The 27,475-nt window shown below is 45.3% G+C and overlaps 1 protein-coding gene across 19 annotated transcripts in view; it reads right to left on the reverse strand.

Moving 5' to 3' along the window:
• SLC20A2 (solute carrier family 20 member 2) overlaps positions 1-27,475 on the reverse strand; it is a 116,000-nt gene that overhangs the window by 65,707 nt on the left and 22,818 nt on the right. Inside the window, exon 1 of one of the 19 annotated variants that reach the window (XM_085004395.1) lies at positions 24,330-24,607. The exons of 14 other annotated variants lie outside the window; for them this stretch is intronic. The gene's annotated coding sequence lies outside the window, so the exon portion shown is untranslated. Of the gene's footprint in view, positions 1-3,483; positions 5,281-8,163; positions 9,523-11,524; positions 11,767-24,329; positions 24,608-27,475 lie in introns of those variants that run through there. 4 more of the 19 variants (XM_085004382.1, XM_085004397.1, XM_085004398.1 and 1 more) reach the window with 4 other exon arrangements.

The raw sequence follows: 27,475 nt of genomic DNA on the forward strand, positions 1-27,475 counted from the left end.
CTTTTTTTTTTTGCTTTTTAGGGCCACAGCCAAAGCTCAAAGGAGATTCCCAGGCTAGGGTTGAATTGGAGCTATGGTTGCCGGCCTACAGAGGCTTTTAATTTGTTGCCAGGGCCACAGCAACGCCAGATCCAAACCGCATCTGTGACCTACACCACAGGCAACACCGGATTCTTAACCCACTCATGGTTCCTAGTCAAGATTCGTTTCCGCATCTGTGACCTACACCACAGGCAACACCGGATTCTTAACCCACTCATGGTTCCTAGTCAAGATTCGTTTCCGATGCCCCATGACAGGAACTCCACTGCTATACTATTTTGACAACAGTTCCACCATTTCAAATTCCCATCAACAGTGCACAAAAGTTACAATTTCTCCACTTCCTCATCAACACATTACCTTCTATTTTATTTTGTTTTTAAACAGTAGCCATCCTAGTGGATATGAGGTGATATCTCACTGTGGTTTTAATTTTCATTTCTCTAATGATTAGTGATGGTGAGCATCTTTTCATGCATGTGCTGATCTTTTGTACATCTTCTTCGGTATAATGTTTATTTAAATCCTTCGCCCATTTCTGAATTAGATTCTTTTGTTTTTGCTATTCAGGTTATAGGAATTCTTCATATATTTATATTCTGGATGTGAACCCCTTATCAGATATATGATTTACAAATATTTTCTCCCATTCTGTAGGTTGGCTTTTCTCTCTGTTGGCAGTGACATTTGATGTACAGAAGCTTTTAATTTTCATCTAGTCCAATTTATTCTTACTTCTGTTGCTTTTGCTTTTGGTATCATATCCACATTCAGTTCTTTTTTTAAAATCATCTCTTTAAGGATAGTCTCTACTTGATGAGTCACTGCCACCACACCTTCCTTTAATTCTTTAAGAATGGTTTCTTTTAGCTTTTGAACTAAGATAATAATAGCTGCTTTGAAGTCTTTGTCTGCAAAGTTCAATAAAATAGGCCCCTTCAGGACAAGTCGTTGCTGTTTACTTATTTCTCCTGTGTATGTGCCACACTTTCCAGTTGCGCTAATGTCTCATAATTTTTTGCTAAAAAATGGACGTTTTAGATAATATACTGTAGCAACTCTGGTTCCTAGTACCCCCACTGCCCAGAGCCTTGTTGTTATTTGGTTGTTTGTTTACTTGACTGAACTAATTCTGGGGAGTCTACTTTCCCTATGGTGTACAGTGTTGATGTCCCTGCTCAGATATTTCCCCTTGTTTTTATATTTCAGTCTGGCTTGCTAGGGATCACCCATGAAACAGCAAACGCCACTGACTGGTCAAAGGTTGTGCTTAAGCCCCCTTAGCTAGTTAAGATTTTCACCCTTTACCAAGACATGTGAGGCTTAGAGGCGACTTTCACAGTTCAGAGAGCAAGGGATAGAGAGAAGGTCTAAAAACAAGGGGCAGCACAAGAGTAATGTTTGGAGAGTTGGAATTATTATGTATCTTGTCTGTGCTGCTGGTCATAAAATCCTAAGCATGTGTAAACACTCAAACTGAACACCAGAAAAAGTAAATTTTACTGCGTGCGTGTGTGTGTGTGTGTGTGTGTGTATGTGTGTGTGTATTATTATTATTATTATTATTTTTGTCTTTTTAGGGCCGTACCCTGCGGCACATTAGTTCCCAGGCTGTGGGTCAAATCGGAGCTGTAGCCTCTGGCCTCCGCCACAGCAATGCCATATCTGAGCCTCGTCTGCAACCTACACCATAGCTCATGGCAACACTGGATCCTTAACCTCCTAAGCAAGGCGAGGGATTAAACCTGCGTCCTCATGGATCCTAGTCAGACACGTTTCTGCTGGGCCATGATGGGAACTCCTGTATGTACATTTTTAAGTGGTTGGATTTGCTTTTTAAGAAAAGATAGCTCTACATCTGTATTGTGCTCACATAGCTGGATCCAATTGGACTACTGCTCATAGAAGTTCTATTTGGTCCTATTTAATATGGAATAGGAAGAGAGAAAAAAAATCTTTTTTATTATACTCTTGCCTACTGTGGATCATTTCTTCTCAGAACACAATACAAATTAGCCTTAAAAAAACCCACATCATTCTAATCATGAACAGTTAGTATGATAATGGCAAGCTTTGACACCTGATCAAAGAAGTCTCTTCTGGGTTAAGCTTCAAGTCATTTTTCTTCAAGTGAGAAGTCTGGATTTACTTAACTGTTACTGACAAATCTCACAGAGCCCGAAGACCCTATGACTTAAAGATAAGGGAAAAATCAAATGAATGTAAACAAAAGTAGATGGCGAAAATCAGGCCTGACAGAAGGGGATGTGAGGCTGGACGTGCTACCTGCCAGGTTCCCAGGAATATTCAACTCTGCGTGGCAGGCCAAGGCACAGGGTGACAGGCCATGCTGGCGAAGTCTCCCTTCCTGCTCCAGTCACAACTTTAATTTCAGGTCAAGTTGAAAGCAATCACTCTTTCTTTTTAAAACCTTTCTTAGAGTTCCCATCATGGCTCAGTGGTTAAAGAATCTGACCAGGAACCAAGAGGTTTCGGGTTTGACCCCTGGCCTCGCTCAGTGGGTTAAGGAACCAGCATTGCTGTGAGCTGCAGTGTAGGTCACAGACATGGCTCGGATCCTGCTTTGCTGTGGCTCTGGTGTAGGCCGGCGGCCACAGCTCAGATTAGACCCCCTAGCCTGGGAACCTCCATATGCCACGGGTACGGACCTAGAAAAGACAAACAAAACAAAACAAAAACCTTTCTAATCGTAGGTGAACTCACTGATAACCCCCATCACCTCACTAGGTTGAGAACATCGGCAACCTCTCATTTCTGTATTCAGTCTTCAGAGTAAAGGCAAAAATAAGCAAAACAAAAAAATGAATGCGCAAACCAAAAAAACAAAAAGGCTGAAAATAAACTCAGTCCAAATTCTGAAGCCAAGATTGCTTCTCTTGCTCTTACAAAAGCTACCCTTTCCCTCAACAGCCACCAGTTTCCTGCCTTTTTGAATGTAGTCTAGAAATATTTCCATCTGCTTTATCCCTTTTCAAAAGATGTTCTCAGGAGTTCCCGTTATGGCTGAGTGGTAACGAACCCCACTAGTACCCATGAGGATGCGGGTTTGAACCCTGGCCTCGCTCAGTGGGTTAAGGGTCTGGCGTTGCTGTGAACTGTGGTGTAGGTCGAAGACGCAGCTTGGATCCTGAATTGCTGTGGCTGTGGTGTAGGCAGGCAGCTACAGCTCTGATGTGACCCCCAGCCTGGGAAGTTCCATCATGGCGTAGGTGTGGCCCTACAAGACAAAAAAATAAATAAATAGCATAAAATAAAAATAAATAAATAAATAAAATGGTATCTTTCTTCCTTCACGCCACTCACCTTACAAAGCACCCGCTCAATCAAACTGTAACACCTACTTATTCCATCTTGCTACACATCTGTGCCCCCACCACAGGTCTGTCTGTGTGTGTGTAATTCGGCAGCTCGGGGACTCACCAGAGCTGGAAGCGCTTGGCAGCTGGGACACGCTGAGGTGGCCACCGCAGTCCTCACCAGGAACAGGGCTCCATCCGCTGACTAGCTGATTGTCTGGGTTACGGGATTCACCCGCAGCTCTTTTCCCCTCCCTTCCCCAGAGAAGATGAGGCTGAACCCAAGTGGGATGTGTTCCTCAGGGAGGCAAGCGTGCAGAGAAGGATTCCGAGATGGTTCCCACCAAGTAATTGCAAGAGAAAGAGACCAGATGATGAAGAAAGGAAGGAGAAGATGAGGAGAAGAGCATTCCTTGTAAGGATGAAAACCGGTAAGAAGGAAACTTGAAAAACCAGCTTTCTAAGTTCCAGGGATTCTGGGAAACACTCCTGATGAGTAACAAAGGTTCTGAACCAAAGGCGAGGCCAAAATATGGTCACGCAAGAGCCTAGATTCCTTTTAGTCTCCCAAGGCGCTTGGGCATTAAAGTAAGTTTAAGGTGTCAGTTTTGCTCAAAGTGGATTCAACTGAATCTCAGTCCAGACCTCAGTCCCCAAGTAAACCTGGTAATGGATCCAGTCATTTGGGCCAAAGCTCAGGAACAGACTTCAAAGAGAGACTCTTTAAAGAACCATCGAAAGTACTTACTCATTCTTTTTTGTCACCCTACAAAGCGGGGAAAGGGAGCCTCCTGTTTCTGTTCAAGACTGTCCTTAAATCAGCTGCCACCGGGAGTTCCCGTTGCAGCTCAGTGGCTTACAAACCAGACTGAGATCCATGAGGGTATGGGTTCGATCGCTGGCCTCACTCAGTGGATTAAGGATTTGGCATTGCCATGAGCTGTGGTATAGGTTGCAGACACTGCTGGGATCTGCTGTGGCTGTGGCCATGGTGTGAGCCAGCAGCCGTAGCTCCGCTTAGACCCCTAGCCTGGGAACTTCCATATGCCGCAAGTGCAGCCCTAAAAAAGCGCCAAAAAAAAAAAAAAAAAATCAACTACCACCAGTAGCAAAACAGCTTCTCAAAATAGCATTCTGCTTAAGGCCACAAGGACACCCTGGCAGCATTTGGCAGAGATCACTGAGGGAGCCAGTGCTCTCTTAAGCATTGTCACCTCAGTAAACGCCACTGAAATACACACTGACACCATGCAGAGAAGTGCTCAGGAAACGCTGGCCGGGTGACCTGCTCCTTCCATGGTCCCTCGTTGCCCAAAGTATCATCTAAGGCTACGGCACACAGATCCACCATCCACTACTCCGCAGCTAAGTCTATAAGGATGGTTCCTCATAAAACTTAAGTGGATAATTTTGACACCAGAAGTACTATTTTAAATGACTTTTAAAAATATGTTGGATGTCCCAGCTTCCTTCCTCTGCTCTCCAAATAATACCAAGCCTGAGATCCTGGCATATACATGAGATCCATGTCACCGAACTTCCAGAGCACCAAGTACTAAAAGGAGTCCATTCTGGACCTTTCGCACGCCCTTAGTAGCTTCTACAGATCAGTCTGAGTGGGCCTCTTCCCAAGAGCTAAGATCTCAAGTCTCTGCCTTAAACATAAGTCAGATCGTCCCACTGAAAAAAAAATAACACACGTGCATCTCTAAATTTCAGTAAAAATAGAAAAGTAGGAAGACAAGGTAGCTTCCAGACCATTACTGCAAAATGACCATTATTTTTGTGTACATTTGGGTGTACTAGTTTGTGTTTGCTTTTTTTTTTTTTTTTTTTTAACTGTCTTTTTAAAATTAAAAAGATTTTTTTTTTTTTTCTTTTTAGGGCCACATTTGTGGCATATGGAAGTTCCCAGGCTAGGGGTCTAATCAGAGCTGCAGCTCCAGGTCTACACCACAGCCACAGCCACACCAGATCCGAGCCACATGGGCGACCTACACCACAGCTTGCAGCAATGCCGACTCCTTGACCCACTGAGCAGAGGCCAGGGATCGAACCCACATTCTCACAGAGACAATGTCAAGTCTTCAACCTACTGAGCCACAACAGGAACTCCCAGAAGTTTAATTTTATTAAAAAATTTTTTTTAATTTTTAGAGTTGCACCCGCAGCACATGGAGGTTCCCAGGGCAGGGATCAAATCAAAGGTACAGCTGCTGGCCTACACCGCAGCCACAGCAACGCCACATCGAAGCGGCATCTGTGACCTACACTGCAGCTCACAGCAACACCAGATCCTTAACACACTGTGTGGGGCCAGGAACTAAACCCATGTCCTCATGGGTACTAGCTGGGTTCATTACTGCTGAGCCACAACGAGAACTCCACAACTCTCATTTTTCACGACATATACGTGGGCAAGATACGACTGACTTTGAAAACAAAATTATTTTTGCCAGGATGTAATACCAAAAGGACCAGTCAGTCATTCCTCTTTGTAGAGAAATGAAAATAGCCTTTCCCCTGCTATTTATTAAGAAATAAATCGACCAGACATTTGGAATCTGCTCTGCTAGATATAGTTGTTGAGAGTTCATGGGTTTTAAAGAAAACGTTTCCTATTCGGAGACTGATCCAGGGTGTTAAAATCAGCCGCCTGCCCTCCGGATTGCTGAGACCAATCGAGTGCCTCTGTGCACAGCCAGCACACTGAGCAGGCCTTGCACACTCTGCAAGGGACATGGCCTCGGGAAGTAACAGTGCCCACAGCTTAACATCTGAGAGGTCAGTTTTTTCCAACATATCGAGGTCTGAAGGCTCACAAACGGCTCAGAATACACACCTGCGGCCTTTATCCCTCTCGTTCCCCTTACAAGGCAAACTGGGGTCTGAGCCAGGAGCCCTCACTTGAAGGTCTTTAATACCCTGCAGAGGTGTAGTTAACTACAGCTATGAAAGCCCAGGCTCCCACCGATCCCAATTCTCAGTGCAAAAGCCTCGGGGCCTCAGGGCTCCCGCCAAGGCTGAACGTGTCCTCCCTGGGGACAGCCGTTCGCTGCCTGTGCGACACTTTCTAAGGCAGGGCTGGCCAAGCATGTCCTCAGAGGACCCCTTCCTCATTCTGATGGGGCAAGCTCTGAATGCATTAAATGCTATACAATGTAGCACAACAGACCTCTCACCCCACCCCCACCCCACCCCCGGGAGTTTGTGTTTTCAACCACAGACAGTTCCAAGCAAAAATACAAAGGAAAAATATATAAGAGTGGTAAAGACAACTGAATTAAGATGCATTGATATTATGTGCAAAATTGGGGGGCGGGGGTAGAGGGACTCTTAGGAACAAGTATTTTGATGGGGAAGGGTCAGAACTGCTGATTCCTGACTCTAGATCCTTAGCTACATGGCAGAGGGCAGAGCACCTGTGACCTTGGATGCTGCCATAGAATAATGAACTATGTATTTGTGCCAAGTGCCTACTCTGTGTACCATCCGCTGTCTGCTGTAGATACAAAGCAACAGGATAAATAGGTCTGTGGCCTCCAGGTCTTGGAGAGACCTGCCAATGCTAGATACTTAGGTCCCCCACTGTCCCCAGTTTCCAGGGCACCAGATGGGATTCCTGTGCAGGCAGAAGGCAGGACATTCCTGCAGGTGGAAGTGACAGAGGCAGGACAAGGGGGTAGAGACAAACTTCCCTGCGGTTACCTTTCTTTTGAAAGGCGCTCTGTGAAAAGAGCAGCCACCCAGCCAGCAGCTGTGACGTGGAGGGGTTCTGGGCTAGCAGCGAAGGGCTCCCCCTCTGACCACTGCCCAAACCTCTCCTCAGGTGGGGAGAAGACAGTCGCTGTAATTAACAGGACTGTGATCTAAGCAGGATCTATCTGATAACACAACTTATTACTATCACAACAGCTCATGTGATCACACGACATGGGCACTGTCTTAACCACTGAGTTCAGAAAAGTAATTGCCCAATTCTCCTGGTTAATTATTCATCTTCTTTTTTTAAAAAATTTTTTTTATTATTATTCATCTTAAGTGACGGAGGACATCCAGAGCAGAGTCAGGGCTACTCGGACTCTGGGAGGTCAGTGACCTTCTGACTGCAGACAGAATGTTGAAAACATTGCAAACTAATCCAAACCCATTTTTTAGAGACTTCAGGAAAAAAGTTTAGACTTTGCTGTACCCCAAGTCCTCAATTTATAAGAACCCTTCTAGTACCTTGTCTAGTGGTCCGCAAACTTCAGTGTGCATCTGAATTACGTGTGGGGGTGGGGGTGGGGCAGTTAGTTCAAAGACAGGTTGCTGGGCCCCATCCCATAGTTTCTGAATTGGCAGGTCCTGAGTGGGGCCTGAGAATGTGCAATTCTCACAAGCTCCCAGGTGCTATTGATGCTGAGGTTAGTGGATCACACTGTGGGGACTGCGGTTCTGACTCAACCCTAACTGGACCAAACACTCACATCCTCGAGAGAACCGAATCCTAGCCGGCCACTGTTCCCTGGTACCGAAGCACACAGATGCTTGAATAACAATTCACAAGTCCCCTGGTCATTTTTTCCCCTGCGGGCTAAAGAAGAGAAGCTCCCTAACATCTTAGCACAGGCATCATTTTTCAACCCTTTAGTCATTTCTGAGCTTCTCTGTTGCAGTCTCTCCAAGGTTCTCTCAGTTGTGGAGCCGTGGAATGAGACCCAGAACCTTAGTCAGCGATGGGATGAGCTTGAGTATAAAGGGAAAATGACTCACAGATTCATACCCGTCCTCCTATTTATTAATCTCCAATACCCGAGCTCACCTTTTTTACTGCCTCTGATTCACAGCCTTCTGACTCCTCTGAGAGCTGCAATAACGCTGAGTTGGCCTTCGAAACACCTTTCTTCTGAGCAGTTCAAGGCACTTCCCTAATTTAACAGTTGACTCAACCTCCCAAACCAGAATGGGGCTAAGTAACTAGTTCGGGAATATTTCAGTTTCAAAGGGAGAGAAAATCTGGAACCCCAATTCGTACTTCCACCCCAAGAGCACTCTATGGAGAAAAGACACTGCCTGCCTTTTAGACGCATCATGTCTCTTGCTCTACAGAACAGCAACAGTCCAGGTGCAGGCGGAAACTCCTGAGCCTCCTCCCAGTGCCGGGGATCATCACAGGGAACTGGGGCTGTGGGTCAGGCCCGGGAGGCCGTCCTCGCCCCCACCTCCACCCCTTCCCAGGAACAGGGAAGGCAGTGCCCGGTGGCTCTGCCCCTGGCAAAAGGCCAGATGAACTGAAAGGTGGCCTGAGGGCGACCCCGGACCTTCCCTGCTCACCCTGTTCTCCTCTCCTTCCTTCCATTCTTGGCTCTGCCAGCTCACTCGATGTGTAAGTCAGCTCTGGGGCCCGCCTACTTCGAGCACGAGGGTTCTTGGCGAGTAGGCACCATCGCTTCCTTTGTGCATTGTTTGGCTCTGGGGGCGCTTACTACAAGCTGAACAGTAACAGTGCCCCAGCATTTCCAGGAGCCCTCAGATTCCCTGCCCGGGGGCTGGGTCCTACGACCACACCCTGTGCCCTAGATGGCAGAGCCCAAGCCCACCCCCCGCCCCCGCTGCTCCAGATAGAACGTGGAAACTCAGCATTGAGCCTGAGCCCTGCAACATTTCCTTCTGGGAGAGAACATTCCAGAGCTGTGGTCCCTGAGCAGCTCCAAACCAAAAGGGAAGCTGGGGAGTTCCCGTCGTAGCTCAGTGGTAACAAACCCGACTAGAATCCATGAGGATACGGGTTCGATCCTTGGCCTCACTCAATGTGCTAAGGATCCAGCGTTGCCATGAGCTGCGGTGTAGATCACAGATGTGGCCTGAATCTGGCATTGCTGTGGCTGTGGTACAGGCTGGCAGCTATAGATCCGATTCGACCCCTAGCCTGGGAACTTGCATATCCTGCAGGTGCGGCCCTGAAAAAACAAAAAAAACAAAAAAAAAAAACAAAAAAAAAAAAACTAATTGCAAGCTGGTGATAACAGAAGTTCCCATCCAGCCACAGTGCCCCATGGACAGCCGCACGTGGACGTGGGGCATCCAGAGGAAGGGTCCTCTCCGTCTCCCTGAGCCCCCTTGAGGCTTACAGCAGATGGCCCTTCTCTAGGAATCCAGAGCAGTCAGGAGTTCCTCTGTCAGGGCCTCTGGGGCTAGAACTATTTTGAGAGGGGGAGGATGAGGACGGGAGGGCGGGCTGCCAGGAGAGCAGGGCACACACGACTGGAGGCATCAAGTCAAGAGCAGTGTGCCCAGCACACAGCTGAAGCCACAGGCTCCGGCCACAGGCCCAGAGCTACCCAGGTTTCTCGGCATCTGGATTCCCGTGGGAGGCTGAGGTGAGTGCACAGGGACCTGTCAGGGCCAAGGTCACGGCCAGTCCACAAAGCCTCTTCTCAGGAGGGGACTGTGACCGTAGCAGGGAGGAGCATCATCACGGGCAAACAGGAGAGAGTCCCACCCCGACCCTGACATCATGGAAACGTGCTCCTCTGCCTCTATCACTGTTTCACAGCGCGAGTAAATCACCAAGGCCAACAGGCTGCAAGTGGTGATGAGCATTTCAGCAACTCCTCCTAAAAGAACACAGGCTTCCTCATGGTGCAAACACCTCTGGAAACTCCTTTTTGTTAAATTAAAAACTAGATGGCTCTTAAACAGCTTTTCTTTTCCACAGGACTAAACTACAACGGAGCAGATGAATAACAGCTTGAAAATGAGCTAATGTCCAACTACAGCACACCTCTAAAGCCTGGCATTCTGATGGTGCCTTGGTAACAGTTAACAGAAGAACAGTTAGTTCCTTTGGATAAAAGTATATACTCTGAAGGACACGCTCATCGGCCCTTGAACGGCTGAAGATGACATTACAGACTTTGCCGTTATAATTGCCAGGGATCTGGGCGGCACACTTCTCTTCGGCTCAATAAAAAGGCTTAAGTTTTTTTTTTTTTTTTTTTTTTTTTAAGTTTCTTTCTAAAAATAGCCCAAGAACTCAGTTCTCTTTTTCCTTCTTACATTCTTGTCCTACTAACTGTGCCACTGAAACATTTCCTTTCATTGTTGGCACCTTGGGTCGTTGGGATTTAAAAATCAGACAATACATAACAACAAAGAAGTCTTTAAATGCAGCTTTCCAAATGGAAAATGGCATCTAAGGGCATGCCTTCCTCTAGGCCCACAGATACTGGAGCCCTGAGGTCTGGGGAACAGCAAAGACACCACCCATTAGAGTCGGTGCCTTAAAATCCACATTCCCAGAGGGGAGATAATTTACCCGTTAATGGATTAAGAAATTCCTGTCGGTTCCCTGTCATAAGCAAGCTGTTTGGCATGAAGTCAGAGTCCTTGGAATTAAAACACTTCAAACTTTAGCAAAGGTGATTAAGACTCAACTCAAAATATTTATTCTAGGTTAAAATCTTTAGGTTTCTTCAGTCCAAATTTAAATTGGCAGCAACGTGTTAAATCAAGAGCAGAGTCAGGATTAGGGAATTCCATGACCTTTGATTAATTGCGATTACTAAATCCATCTTCCAGAGGATGCGTTCAATTACTAGCCAAAGGCATCCTCCTAAATTTACGTTTATTTTTTTTAAGAGCTTCTCTTTAGGAGTAGGAGGGTCTGTTTTTAAGGACAACAATCCTCCTTAAAAAGAAAAAACTCGCCATCTGCATATTTTACAAAATCACATTTGACACTCTCATTATTTCTGCACATAAACTTGTAGCTCACGGTAAGTACAATTCCACAGGAATTTTTAACATGTTTTTTCCTCTAAGAGTTAGGTTACCATTGAAAATAAAGCTCATTAACACACCACTCTATTAACCAAAGATTTTAACTGGTAAAATATATAATAATCCACAGGTTGCTTTTGCAAAGATAAAAATAGTAAGAATCAAATACTTTCTCCTAGGCAAACTGAGTAAGGCAGGTTTCTTGCAGCAGAATACGTTTCAGGAAAAAAACCTTTCGGCTCCATTCTTAGAACACCCTCAAATACCCATCCCAGAGTTTCCAGTTTCCCCGAGAGAGAGAAAAAAAAAATTACTGTGATAGCAACATTAGGAAGATTCAAGGAGAAAAGACCAAAGAACAAAGATTTCTAAAAAATCTCAGACATTCACTCAGTACTTACAAAGTACTTTCAAAGGAAATCGGAGCTGCAATTCTTCAGAAGACTGCTCCTGGGATCACGAACACAATCTCAGTCTAAAACAGGCTCCTCTCACATCGGGCGAGAAGTCACATTTCAGCTTACTAACTTCTACTTGGGTAAACAGTTTTACAACTCATAGAACAAACCCCAGCTAAAATTAACTGCACCGGCGAGGCCGGCAGGAACTCGCTGATCTGCATCATGTGTGCGGGGGTTTATCCAACAGGACAACATCGGTGTCCTCTTAATGGGAGATCTGGCCAAGGGGCGTGCTCTGGGGAACAATACCGAGCATCACAATTATGCTAATTACTGAATTCAGTCCAAGAATACTATCTCCTTTTAAGCTGTTTTCGCAAGCACCGACAGAGTAAGCTCTTTTACACAACAGGAGTTCATTTGATTTTCAAGCACTTTCAATCAGACAAAACTTTGGCAACAAGGTGGCAGTGCTGCATGTTCAGAAAAGACCAAGTAAGAGGACCTTCTGTCAGATGCTTTACCAGTACTGTGTAAAAATTAAGCAGGCGTCAAAGACAACACACACCAGTAAGTCTACCAACAAATAGCCTTAAATGAGAGCTCTTCTCTCGATACAACATGAACGAATTTTGTTTGTTTCCTGGGTCTGTCTTCTGCAGTGCCCAAGGAGCTGCTCTGAGGGTACGGGTTCACTGATAAATTACAACTGAAAACAAACACCTCAAAGATTCCCGAAAGGCCTCATCCCTGACAAGAAGCACTTTGAAGTACAGGCTGGATTGGGTACACTGGCCGTCTAAGAAGTATGGTAAAAGCTCAAGCTGACCGTGAAAGACCCCAAGGATACCGCTGACACTTGAAAGAATATTCGGAGTAGCACGGAACTTTCTTTGAAAAAATACAACCTGCCTTTAATAAGAAAGACTTGTGTCAAAGACACACAGCGACTGCTGAATCGCAACTCAAGATGGTTCAGGCCAGTTTGCTGTAGATCGTTAAATTGCTCTGCCATGTTTTGCTCTTACTGGACACTTTATGAAAGATATCAAGGCATGCGCCAACATCAATCAGATCGCCACACATCTCTGGGAGACGTCGGGTTCCCATTTTGTTTTCTTAAATGGGCGGACGTTCAATGACTTGTCCCGCGCTTCTCTCAGGATCGGCACTGGATTACCCCGCCCCCTCCTAACCTCCCCATGACCTATCTTCCATAGTAACTATTTGGCTATAATCCCACAAATCTTTTCAGAGCTGCATATTTTCCTCATTTTAAAATGTCATATGCCAGTTTAGATTTCGAGAGATTTATTTGACTCAACTCCCAAATCCCAGGGCTGCGCTGCAGGGCTCACACCCTGATTCTCTGGCACAGGCAGGTGACACAGACCCACAGGTCTTGACCATATCCCTGTGGAGCACTGTCTGCCTGTGGCCCGTCACCCAAAGTGGCGAACAGGTTGGCTTTCACTGGCAAGAGCTGGGGGCCACAACCCTTTCCTGTTGTTCACACAGCCTGCTGGCTGCCAGTCTGGGAATCCACCCCCAGGCCCCGGCCTAGGCAGCTGTGACCAGCACCCACTCACCCACGAGATGGGGGTGGCCGTGTGCTCACCACCACCCCAACCCAAGTCGCCGGAGGTGCCCCCACCTCCCCTCTGTCCCCAAGGGAACGAAGTGGGCACGTATCAAAGATGGCTGAGCTCTGATTCATAATCAATTCTCGGTGATCCGCAGTGAACTCACTCTGGAATTCTTTACGGCAGACTCAGGGCATCGTGAGGTTACTTTTGACACAATTATCCTCCTCATCCTATTATGGCATAGTTCAGCCGAAGAGTTTCTAAGCTAAGACGTTACTTCCTCCCTAAACCAAAAACAAACCCAAAACAAAAAGACCAAAAAAGCCAATACACCATAAATATTTCTACATCGGATTTGGCTGGGAGAGGAACAGGCCGACGATGGCGCCCACGCCCACTGTGCTGCAGGCAGGCAGCACCCACCGAGCAGTTTCCCCGTTCTCTGCATGTCAAATACGCCGAGTATGGATTCCACTGTTTCTTTCAACCCTGGCCACACCTGTTCCAAAATTCAAGAATCAAAACATTCCAAAGAAAATAGTCTATCTTCCAATGTACATTAGTCACCCTGCTGCTTCCTCTTCACCAGCGAGAAGAAGCTGCGAGTCGACTGCTCCAGGAGCACCTATGACAGTAGAGACAACTCTCTGTGCATCATTTACAAGCAAGTTAACTCCGCCCAATTGGTTCTCGTGAACTGTGGGTGATGGGGAGGGCGGGGCAGAACGATGCAGGTAGAGGGGGCAACGTTTGGGGTCTCAGTCCAACAGGTCCATGAAACTAAAACAAAAGCATACAGGAGACGGGAGGTCCCATTGTGGCTCATTGTAACGAACCCAACTAGTATCCACGAGTACGCAGGTTCGATCCCTGGCCTCGCTCGGTGGGTTAAGGACCCAGCATTGCCGTGAGCTGTGGTATAGGTCACAGACGTGGCTCAGATCCCGCACTGCTGTGGCTACAGTATAAGCCGGTGGCTACCGCTCCAATTCGACCCCTAGCCTGGGAACTTCCATGTGCCACAGGTATGGCCCTAAATTTAAAAAAGGAAAGAAAGAAATGAACACAACATGGTAAATCAACTATACTTCAATAAATTAAAAAAAACCCCAAAAGCAGCTTGTTTCTATGAACTTGCATTAATTAATTACCTGGATAAAGACCCTCTGGAGCAGCTACCCGAATAATTTAAAACTGACTAGTCACATTAAAAAATAGAAGGAGAAATAAACAGGTGAAATTAATTTTAATTGTATTTTTATTTAACTCAACATATCCAAGATACCATTACTTCAACGTGTAACGAATACAAAACCTGCCACTGAGACGGTGGGAGAAATTGAAAGCTGAGGAACTCAGACTGGAGAGGAGGAAAAAGAGGCGAGGGCTAAGAGGAGGACGGAGAGACCCAAAGAGAAGAGTTTCCCCCTATGGCATGGAATCCAATTATAGACTGAGGTAACACATGCTGTGATGCTCCCATCCTGGGACCACAAGCTGGGGACGCAGACGGGAAAGACAGTATCTCTATGGGAAGCTCAGGTCTGAGCTCAAGGGGCAGAAGCCACCCCTGCCCTGGCAAATAGACGGTTCTAGTAAATAAAAAGTTCTACACTGTGAGCTATGGGAGCACGGGGGGGGGGGGTGGGGTGGCGAGAGGGCAGAGTCTCACTTTATTAAAATTTTTTTCTAAATAAACAAACTCATGGACATGGAGAACAGACTTGTGGTGGCCAAGGGGGGGGGGGAAGGAGGGGGAGGGACTGGGAGTTTGGGGTTGGCAGATGCAAACTATTGCATTTGGAGTGGATAAGCAATGGGATCCTGCTGTACAGCACTGGGAACTACATCTAGTCACTTGCAATGGAACATGATGGAGGATAATGTGAGAAAAATAATGTATATATATGTATGACTGGGTCACGCTGCTGTACAGCAGAAATTGACACAACATTGTAAATCAACTATAATTAAGAAAAATTATTTTTTTGAGCCACACCTGCGGCATGAGGAAGTTCCCATGCCAAGGACTGAACGTGTGCTGCAGCAGTGACAACGCCAGATCCTTAACCCATTGCGCCACCCAGGAACACTATCATTTTTAAATGGAGGTTGATATTATCATTATTATTTTTTAGGGCCGTACTCGCAGCATATGATTGTTCCCAGGCTAGAGGTCAAATTGGAGCTACAGCTGCCAGCCTACACCACAGCCACAGCATTGCAGAATCCCGGCCGTGTCTGCGACCTACACCACAGCCCACAGCCACGAGAGATCCTTAACCCACTGAGCGAGGCCAGGGATCGAACCCGCAACCTCATGGTTCCTAGTTGGATTGTTTCTGTAGCACCACAACAAAAACTCCCTAAGTGAAGTTATTTTGTAATGAAAATTTAAATACATGTCCTGGAATAGCTCAGGATTCCAACCTTTATTTTGGAATCTAGAAACAGTCATACATAGAGAGATCAATTATTCCAAAATATTTAGAAATGACATCTGGAACCAGCTGTAAAGTTTCCATTCTGAGCTATGTATCATCTTAAGTAAACCTGGTTATTTGGTTCAAGGAATGAAGGTGTAAGGTAGGGAAAGAGTCAAAAGGGGAGAAACAAATTTATGTGTCACAGTCTCCAGTTTTGCAGTGGATGGCACAAGATACTCATAGGCTTCTGCTGAAAAAATCATCACCATCCCACCTGGGAGAAACTCTTCTTTGGACTGTAGCTCGGCATCAGAAAGAGCTGGGTTCAAAAGGGAGTCCCCACCTACCAGTGGTATGACCTAGGGCAAACCCGTAAAACGGGCAGTGATGCAACATCAAGGGGCTGAAGGAGGCCTCTGGGGACAGCTGGGCATGCACAAGCTGTGAATAAACCATGGGAGTCTTTATGATCACACTGCTACCCACAAGGCAGGCCTCACCAAAGATGAGCTGGGGATGCTACCGAGCGAGAGGATTAAAGGTCCCATGCTTTTATGGTTCACAGCTTCAAAATATCAAAAGTTGAAAGGGGCTTCAAATAACTGTTAAGTAGTGCAGGATCCTTTGTGGCTTGGGGTTAAGAAACCGACTAGTATCCACGAAGACAGGGGTTTGATCCCTGGCCTCGCTCAGTGGGCTAAGGATTCAATGTCACCATGAGCTGTGGCTGTGGGTCGGCAGCTACAGCTCCAAATGGACCTCTAGCCTGGGAACTTTCATATGCTCTACATGTGGCCCTAAAAAGCAAATAACAATAATAATAATAATAAAAATAAGAGTGCAGGGAAAGCCAGGGTCTACAAACTATCTCTCTAGAGACTCTGTAGCTTGGACAAACTGCGCAATTCTTCTCCATTAGAGCAAGCCTAAGGCAAGATCAGAATATAGGGACACTGACAAGTAATGCATACTAATCCCAGGTCGGGCAGATAGTGTGGGAATGACCCAGACCTGTTCCTGCGTCCCTGCACCCACACCCTGAGGTAGCACCTTCCTACACTGACTCTGGGCTTGGTCTGTGGGACAACAGCAAGCCTAACCCAGACCTAACAAATGTCAGCCATGTGGAGTGTGCCCCCTCCTGCTGCACTCAGAGCAGAGACCAGCTGGGCCAGCTCCAACCAGAAGAGCCACCCACAGGGACCACAGACTTAAATTTTACAGCTGCTAGAAGGAAGTGGTTTGTTATGCAGCAAAAGCTCACAAATGTACAATCTTCCAAAGCTCTGTAATATCCTATCCCTTTACTTCCAAAGGAAACCCCTTAAGATAAACCTACATCTACCTTACTCTTTGCGGCACAGTGGGTTAAGAATCCGACTGCAGAGACTCAAGTCACCACAACAGCACGAGTTCCATCCCCAGCCCAATGCAGTGGGTTACAGGATCTGTCACTGCCACAGCTGTGGTGTAGGTTACATATGCAGCTCGGTTTCAATCCCTGGCCCCAGGAATGTCCATATACCACAGGTGCACCCATTAAAAAGGGGGGGGGGGGAGAAAAAGGAAAAAAATTCACAGTTCTATAAAAAATATCCACAATCTGGAGTTCCATCATGGCTCAGCAGAAACAAATCTGACTGGCATCCATGAGGACACAGGTTCGATCCCTGGCCTCGCTCAGTGGGTTCAGGATCTGGCACTGCCCTGTGGGGTAGGTCACAGAGGCAGCTCAGATCTGGCATTGCTGTGGCTGTGGTGTTGGCCAGTGGTACAGCTCTGATTTGACCCCTAGCCCAGCAACCTCCATATGCCATGGGTGCTGCCCTAAAAAGAGAAAAAAATTTTAAAAATAAATTTAAAAAAATATCCACAATCTGAATACATTCAGGTCTGTCACATCAACTATCATGCTAGCCAAACTAAAATGAAAGAGTGACATGGTCTGATCATAAAACTGCTAAAATGCTAAGTGCTCTATTTATTTCCTCCCATAATTTGAAACAAGTATATGTAGCCGTCAAGGCTATAGCTCTCTAGTCCACAGAAATGACGCCTCCATTCTGGCCTTCAGGATGATTACATGAGCACAGTCCCCAGCTGTTCAACTGTCTTCATACTTCAGAAATGGATTCAGAATACCAACTTACACGCATGTGAACCCAGAAATCTGACTCAAAGAATAAACCATTTCTTCTTCATCATTTTTTGTAAGCTAAAAAAATACATATACAGGAGTTCCCGTCGTGGCACAGCGGAAACAAATCCGACTAGGAACCATGAGGTTGATGGTTCAGTCCCTGGCCTCGCTCAGCGGGTTAAGGATCCGGCATTGCCCTGAGCTGTGGTGTAGATCACAAACGCGGGTCAGATCTGGCTTTGCTGTGGCTCTGGTGTAGGCCAGCAGCTACAGCTCTGATTAGACCCCTAGCCTGGGAACCTCCAAATGCCGCTGGTGTGGCCCTAAAGGGACAAAAAGACAAAAAAAAAGAAAAAAAAAATATATATACACATAATGGCAACTTCTCCAAGACAGTTCTTTCAAACTTTGATAAACAACTACTTCTGCATAACTGACAACATAATTTCTATCAGGAGTATAAAAACAAAGGCAGCATTATTATTGCTGTTGTTTGAGTACTTATTTTAACAGACTTACTTTTTAGGTATCTTAGAATTCTATGGGGAAAATTTACCCACACCATATACTCCTAACAGTCATCCCCTTAAACATCTGTCCAACAGTTGCTTCCTGCCATTATGAAACTCCCGAGCATTTGCAAGGTACGTGTGAATGGCAGGATGCCTAAGACTCAGCAGAAAACAGAGTGACAGTTCTGCCTTCAAGAGGCTTATAATCTGATAGGAGACAAGTATATAAATACTGTCTACCATAAAAGAAAGTTATCAGTAAACCTCCCAAAGGGTAAAAATCCATTCCAACAGGAATCCAAGAAAAGAAGAGGAGAGTTCCCTGGTGGTCTCATGGTTAGGACTGGGTGCTTTCAGCGCTGCAACCCAGGGTTCAATCCCTGGTCCGGGAACTGAGATTCCACATTAAGCCATTGCATACTATGGCCAAAAAGAAAACACACACACACACACACACACACACACACACACACACACACACACACACACACACGCATTAAAAAGAAAGAAAGGAAAAGGTTTCTAGTTGGGTTAGTCAAGAAAGACATCTTCAAAGAGTTCCCGCTGAGGCACAGTGGGATCAGCAGAGCCTTGGGAGTGCTGCTACTTGGGTTCAATCTCCAGCCCTGCCCAGTAGGTTAAGGATCCAGCATTGCTGCAGCTGTGGCTTAGGTCACAACTGTGGCTCGGATCTGATCCCTGCCCAACACCCCCCAACCCCCCGCCCCCATGAGCTCCGTATGCCATGGGTCCGCCAAAAATTAAAAAAAAAAAAAAAAAAAAGGCATCTTGGAGAAAGGGACAAGTGAATTAAGCCTTTTCCTGCTGATAAGCTTTCAACAATAAAAAAAGTGGAAAGAATGTTGTAGAGAACCAATGACAAGAGCAAAGATAGAAAAAAACGAAGGCTGTAATGCACGTCTGTGTGTCCGGGAAATGGATTTCAGCTCTACCAATTAAGAGCTGTTTAGAGCACTGACAAAGTTCCTTAATTTCTCCAAGTCAAAGCTATAAAGCGACCAATGAGAGTACAGAGTCCAGAACCTAGGTTCCTTCTGGCTTCTTCCCTTAGTAGTTGCTGACCTTGGGCAATTACTCTCTGTGCCTCCATTTCATCATCTTTAAAATGGGCATAACAACATATAAACTTCATAGGGTTATTATGAAGATAAAAGGAGTTTATATTTGTAAAGCATGCGGAACAATGCCTGGCACTTAATGTGCAAACATTGTTAAATAAACTCACATGTTTATGTGCACATAGCAAGCTAGATATGTATGCATATACAAATACAAATATAGGCCTATCATTCATGACGGAATTTGGTATGCAGTGGGTGCTCAATATATTTTAATTTTTTTTGCTTTTTAGGGCCGCACCCACAGCATATGGAAGATCCCAGGCTAGGAGTCCAATTGGAGCTGCAGTTGCTGGCCTACACCAAAGCCACAGCAACACAGGATCCGAGCCTTGTCTGTGACCTGCAACATAGCTCACGGCAATGCCGGACCCCCGGCCCACTGAGCGAGGCCAGGGATAGGACTTGCAGCCTCATGGATACTAGTCAGATTCATTTTCACTGCACCACAACAGGAACTCCTCAAGATATTTTAAATTTGTTTTCCTTTGTCTGAAGTTCACAAAGAATTGCACTAAAGCACATTTCCACGTGTCCCAACTTGAGCCTCCATTCAGTTAACAGATCAGAGACCATCCCTCCTCCTTCCTCTTGGGGCAAAAATTCCGCACGTGAGATGATAGGCTTGAAACTGCTAGACAGACCCAGCAGGGCTGCCGGATTCAAACAAAGGAATACTAATGTCTTATGTAATAAATGCACCTTCAATGGAAAAATAAGCATAAGCTAATTCAGTATAATCGGAACCTCTATATTTTATTAGTTTTCAAGCTAATCTAAAACAAGAAAACTTAAATATACTATTAATTTGGGATTTCAGGGAAGAAAAAAATTAGATTTAGAGCGATGTTAACTTGAAAGGTGGATTAACAATTTTACTAATTATAGGCTAATCTGGCTTCAAATAGATTTTTCCCCCCTCTTTTTTAGGGCTGCACATTCGATATATGGAAGTTCCCAGGCTAGGGGCTGAATCGGAGCTGTAGCTGCCGGCCTATGCCACAGCCACAGCAATGCTGGATCCTTAACCCACTAAGTGAGGCCAGGGATGGAACCCACATCCTCATGGGTATCAGTGGGGCTTGTTACCACTGAGCCATGACATGGGAACACCCAGAAAATACTTTTTTTTTTGCTATTTCTTTGGGCCGCTCCTGCGGCACATGGAGGCTCCAGGCTAAGGGTTGAATCAGAGCTGCAGCCCCTGGCCCACGCCAGAGCCACAGCAACGCGGGATCCGAGCCGAGTCTGCAACCCACACCACAGCTCACGGCAACTCGGGATCGTCAACCCACTGAGCAAGGCCAGGGACCGAACCCGCAACCTCATGGTTCCTAGTCGGATTCGTCAACCACTGCGCCACGACGGGAACTCCACCCAGAAAATACTTTTAAACGCAGCTTTATTACTTGAATCTCTTAACATATTTTTTTCTCTTTTTTCTTTCTTTGGTCACAACCACAGCATGCAGAAGTTTCCAGGCCAGGGATCGAACCCGAGCCATGGCAGTGACAACAGTGGAGTCCTTAAACTGACAGGCTTCTAATAAATATTAAACTGTTTTTAAGATGAAAATACTAAAGACAGTTAACAGATTACACTAAGAAAGATGCTATTCAAAGTACTTGGAAATATTCTGCTATGTCGAAATAAGTAAAAATTTTTTTCAATCTTATACTATTTATCTGTTTAGAAACCTCTTTTTACAGATAATGCAAAAGTAAAAATTTTACCCACCACAAGTCAAACTGCATTGTCAATTCTGCCCTAGTGAACAGAATCTGAATTAACAGGTTGTACTGAACCACTAAGCATAAAAGCCTCCTTCTTAGTTTACTCCCCCCAGTTACAGGAAAACTATCAAGGATCAGGAAACAATGCAACATAGACGCAATTATATTATACAATATACACAAAATTACATTGATAATGGAATATATACACAATGGAATACTACTCAGCCATAAAAAACAAGATAATGTCATTTGCATGGAACTAGAGACTCTCATACTAAGTGAAGTCAGAAGGAGAAAAAAAATACCATATGCTATCACGTATATCTGGAATCTAATATACAGCACCAATGAACCTATCTACAGAAAATAAACGAATTCATGGGCATGGAGAACAGACATGTGGTTGTCAAGAGGGAAGGGGAGGGAGTGGGATGGACTGGGAGTTTGGGGTTAGTAAATGCAAACTATTGCATTTAATGTGAATAAGCAATGAGATTCTGCTGTATAGAACAGGGAACTACATCTGATTACTTGAGATGGAGCATGATGGAGGATAATGTGAAAAAAAAGAATGTATATATATGTGTGTGTCTGTGTGTGTGTATATATATATATATGTATGACTGGGTCACTTTGCTGTACAGCAGAAATTGACAGAACATTGTAAATTAACTGTAATAAAAAATTAAAAAAAAAAGAATCAGGAAACAAGCTATTAACCTCCTAAATCTTTTGCTACATTAACAGTAAATATTCATTTCTGTTGTTTTAACCCACGCTGCTCTGCAAGCAATCAAGTCTATTTCAGAGCACCTAATCTTTTTAGGGCGAGGGCTACCCTACTTTCTAACATGAAATTTAAGATGTTCTGAGGAGACGAGGGTTGAAGGTGGGTTCCTTCATAGAGCCATAATGCTGAGTTCATTCACAGCCCAACTCCACTGCCTACTAGCTTTGCAACCACAGCAGAGTTAAGAGACTGCTGTAAAAATAAGTTGATGCACACAGAGCCCTTAGAACTGTACTTGGTACAGATTTTTTAAAATATATATTTTACCTGTATCAAATAAGAGTGAAGAGTTCCTGCTGTGGCTCAGCAGTAACAAACCTGACTAACATCCACGAGGACATGGGTGCAATCCCTGGCTTCACTCAGTGCATTAAGGATCCAGCATTGCTGTGAGCTGTGGTGTAGGTTGCAGACGTGTCTGGGGTCCCACATTACTGTGGCTGTGGCACAGACCGGCAGCTGCAGCTCTGGTTCGCTCCCTGGTTCGCTCCCTAGCCTGGGAACTTCCATTTGCTGCGGGTATGGTCCTAAGAAGCAGAAAAACAAAAACAAAAACCAGAAGGATTAACAACTCTTGGAACTACAAGAGCCCAGCAATCGTAATAATCCAAGAGGCCGTTGTCAGAAATACAGGGACCCGTTCCTTTACGCAGACCCTGGCTCACAAAAAGAAAGGTGGACAGACAGCACCACGGCATCTGTGGTTGCCTACAGACTCTGAAATAGGAGACAATTACCCCTTTTAGACCTTAATGCTTGTACTCTAAGACTTGGTCTCTTCTTTTTCTTGACCTTCTGTTCCTGTCTCTCCAGTTGCCAGGAGAGGGTGCATTTCCCAGTTCTCTGAGTCAGATCTGGTTTTTTTCAAATGCTCTTAAAAAATAACTAAATTGTTTTCTTTTTTCTTTTGCTGTTTAGGGCCGCACCTGCTGCATATGGAAGGTCCCAGGCTAGGGGTCAAATCGGAGTTACATCTGCAGGCTTACACCACAGCCACAGCGACCTGGGATCCAAGTCGTGTCTGTGACCTACGCCACAGCTCACAGCAACACTGGATCCTCAACCCACTGAGCAAGGCCAGGGATCAAACCCACATCCTCGTGGATACTAGTCGGGTTCATTACTGCTGAGCCACAAGGGAACTGCTAAAAATTATTCTTTTTCATTTCACGAATTAAAACCCTTTCATATAAACTACACTGAAAGGAGAAGTTCTTGATAAGTCCAGATTTCTTTAAGGCTTAACATGGGAAAGATAGCAAACACTTTGTAATAACTGTAAATGGAATAGAACCTTTCAACACTGTGCATCACCATACAGCAGACCTATAACTTACAAAACATTATACACCAACTATACCACAACTTTAAAAAGTAAAGAAAATAAATTCTTTTTAAATAAGACGATGGAAGCATAGAAGAGTAGTGTGTTAATAAAGTCCAACTAACATTCTGATTTTGAATAAGAAAAATCCTGTTCTTATTTCTCAGCTCTTAAGAGGTGATACAGGATTACCGGATAATAAACAGTCAGACAAAAGGCATTCCAGTTGTTCATACACAGCATATCAGCACTACATAATACAAATTGTGACATCAGACTAGTACTTACTGCTCTTTGTCTAAGTGTTAAATAAGCCATCTCTTCTCCTACGAGTGTAGTGGAGGTCAGCATTCAAGAAAAATAACTGAGATAAAACCCCAAACATCCCCTAAACAATGTCCAAAAGAATCTCTTTGAAATCATTTACTAAAGTAACCTCTTCCAAAATTTAACTAACCCCAGGCACTGAAGCAACAGGAGGAATAAATCACATTTAAGTTATGACTCTTTAGAATGTACTGAACAAGTCTGAGACATACTAAGGAAAAAAAAAATATATTAAAAATAGCCAAGAGAAGGCAGGGGCTAAAAGACAAAGGCCAGAGGTGAGATCTAAATTAGAAACATATAATGTCTGGAGAACTATCCATATAAGGGTGTCTTTAAATCAGTAACTAAGTTAGGATAATCCACAGGGCCAAATAAACAGCTGCCATCATGGTAGTGGCTGATTCTCCATCTCTCATTCAGAAATCTCTGGGAAGTCTCAGGAGACAAATAAAATAGGACTTTTACGCTATTAAGTTCAATTATGCCCAACAATGTTTAATATGCCCCAAAAGCAGCCATTAAAAAAAAAAAAATGTTTGTAGGTATTTCCAAAGCTGTCTCAACTTTCCAAGTCCCAGATGAGAAACTCACATGCTTTGATCTTGCCTTGTCACAAAAGTACGCAAAAGCAATAGCAGAGGATAAAACAGCTGCCGAGCCTTCTACCGCCTCTGGTAGACCGCCCTTACCCTTCCCGACATGGATTTCCTGATTCCCAGAGTCGGTTGAGGTTTTTCTCTCATTCACTTATTCATGAGACTCCCAAGGAACCTCTCAAGCGGGTGCCAAGCACGACAAAGAGAGAATAAATAAGGATCTTACCGTCTAGGGGATCCGCGTAGCATGGAAGGCAGACACCAAAATAACTGCAAGGCAGGGTAAAGCCTCTAATGGAAGTTTGCATAAAAGGAAGAGTTGCAACCGTCTTTGGGGCTTGGGGGAAGGGTCCGCGATAGAAATGACTGGGCAGAGCAAGAGTGAAAGGCGTTTCAGCAGAGCCATCAGTGCAGGCAGAGTCTCAGAGGCAGGAAAACAACACAGCGTGTTCTGGGAATAGCACACACAGTGTGTGCCCAGTGTGTGAGTGACAGGGTAAGAGCGCAGGAAGTGGAAGAGTTCCCGCTGTGGCTCAGCAGTAACGAACCCGACTAGTATCCACGAGGACAGGAGTTCAATCCCTGGTCCTGCTCAGTGGGTTAAGTATCCAGTATTGCAGTGAGCTGTGGTGTAGATTGCAGATGTAGCTCGGATCCCGTGTTGCTGTGGCTGTGGCGTAGGTTGGCAGCTGTAGCTCCGATTCAACCCCTAGCCTGGAAGTTTCATATGCTGCAAGTGCAGCCCTAAAAAAGACCAAAGAAAGAAAGAAAGGAAGGAAGAAATCCAACCGCAGCAGCTCGGGTCACTGCAGATGGACAGGTTCGATCCCCAGCCCAGCACAGTGGGTTAAAGGATACATCACTTCCACATGCTGCAGGTACGGCCATTAAAAAAAGTGGGGGGGAGGTAGAGGATTAGCCTGCAAATGTTGATTGTTACCGTCCCCATGTGCTCTGCTAACTCATTAGTCCCCTGACCCATAGCCCCAAGGCTCTCAGCTCTGGCTACACCTTCAAGTCTCCTTGGAAGCTTTGCAACCCAATATTGATGTCTGGTCCCTATTACTATCAAATAATAGGTCTGGGGTGGGGGCTGGACATCAGTATTGTTTAAAAAAAAAAAAAAAAAAAGGTTCCTCATGTGATTCTAGTATGTGGTTGGGATGAGAATGGCCCACTGCAGATGCCAAGGAGTCAACACCACTGTATAAGCCAGATGAGTAAGGACATTAAAAAAAAAAAAAAAATTAACTGGGCAACAGTGTGAAGAGAAGATCAGAGGTACAGAGACCAGGGGAGGAAAGTCAATTTACAGGTTCTTGAATACAGATGAGAGAGAAAGCATCTAGGCCTGTAGTTACTGTTAGCCTTTCACAGATCACTGACCTGTGTGAAAACCAATGATAAAGACTAAAAGCCCTTTCCTTAGGATACATGTGCATGTGTCAGAAGATATGTATATAATTTCAGGGGATTATGAACCTCTTTGAGCAGTGGGTCCAAGCTAAGAAACCCTGACCTAAGAGCAGTGATGAGAAAGAGCAGAGGGAGACGTCTGAGGTGGAATCCACAGCACTGGCGACCGCCAGGGGAGGGGAGGGAAGAGGGACTCAGGGAGACACCAGCACTGGGAGCTTGAGAGTTAAATTGTAACTTATAAACATGTGTGGGTGCACTGAAGTGTCAGGAACCACGCTAAACACTTGACGTGTATTTCTCCCCATGAAGTTTCCCAATTCTACAGGATGGACTGCTACCATAGCTACTGCATCCTTGAGAGAAGTGAGATTTAGACGCCTTGTCCAAGGTCACATGCTGTTAAGTGGTGGAGCAGGAACTTTATTCCAGACAGTGAGACTCCAGAGCCTGCGAGGTTGACCTCTTCCCCTGGCATCTCTGGAGAGTTAATGCAAAAGGGGAGACAGGAGTTCCCGTTGTGGCTCAGCAGAAATGAACCCGACTAGTATCCATAAGGACGCGGGTTTGATCCCTGGCTTCACTCAATGGGTTAAGGATCTGGCACCGCCATGAGCTGAAGTGTAGGCAGCAAATGTGGCTCAGATTCTGCATTGCTGTGGCTGTGGTGTAGGCCAGTGGCTGCAGCTCAATTTGACCTCTAGCCTGGGAACCTCCATATGCTGTGAGGGCGGCCCTAAAAAAAAGCAAACAACAACAAAGAGGAGACATGAGGGCAGAGCAGAAGTTGGTTCAGGGTGAGAGGAGGAAGTGGGGGTGGGGACATAAAAATGCTGTGTTCAAGGTGGCATAATACCTTTCGACAACAGTACCTGTTTTACCAGAAAGCAAATAGGAACACAAGGGGGACAGCAGAAGACACAGCAGTAGAACGTTTAGGAAATCCTCTCCATGGGCCTGGCACTGTGCTAAGTGCTTCTCTCCAGGGTGCAAGTGCTGCCTTTACCTTCCCTTTGCCAGTGGGTGATCAGGGTCCCGGAGCCAGCAAGTGGTGGAGCCCATTTTCTTCATCCCTAACCGTGAAAAGGAGTGGAAACCGTGGTGTCGTACCTGGCAGTGGCCCCCAATCTGTTCTAAGACCACTAGTGTGAGTTAGAGGGGTTTTTTTTTTTTCCTTTTAAAGCTTTAGATAACAAATTTTGACACTATTTTTCCATTGCCACAACCTAAAGAATTTTTCTACTGTTTCAACTATGAGGCATGATAAGGGATTGTCTCTGTCTCAACCAAGACACGTTCTCCCAGGGCAGTATGCAGGCTTGGGCGCAGGCCTGTGCAGATGATAAGCAGGACACAAATTCCATGCAGTGTCATCACCATCTGAGTCAGAATCCAGAACAATTAGTCTCATGGAGATAGAGTCCTGTGTTTCCGGAGGGCGCAGTGAAGCCAGGAAGTGGTGAGATTTCCTTTTTTACCCTCTTTTTGTAGCTTGAAAAGAATGTGGCTTTGCTCCTCTCTGGAGTAACAAAAATAAAGCCTCACACCACACTCTGCAAGTCTAGACTAGTTACTTTAGGTCTGACAGAAGAATAACTGATGTGCCACAAGCTGCGGATCAAAACCTGTTACCTTTCAACATTTCAGCACCTTTGAAATACCAGTTCTTGGCAATCACGTAGCCGTTGAGTTAAAAGCATTCTTTCTATAAATGTACTTTAAAAGAGCCTATAATATTTTCCTAGAATTTTCTCCAGTTTTTACAATTCAAGTACCTGAAGGCAGAAATAGGCCATTCCAACTAAGGAGGTTTTGGAGTCCTAGGGTACAACCTTTCCCGTGGAACAGGAATTCCTTCGACAGCCCCTGTTCCCGGTCACTATGTGTGAAGTCACTACGTTCCAGGGCACCCAGTCCATCATGGGGAACTCTCACCAGAGCTCGCATCAAGTCAAA

This window comes from Sus scrofa, chromosome 17 (assembly GCF_054392235.1).
Source record: "Sus scrofa isolate SSC_HxYL_T2T_F1_AM1 chromosome 17, Sscrofa_HxYL_maternal_Yorkshire_Landrace_v2.0, whole genome shotgun sequence".
NCBI lineage: Eukaryota > Metazoa > Chordata > Mammalia > Artiodactyla > Suidae > Sus > Sus scrofa.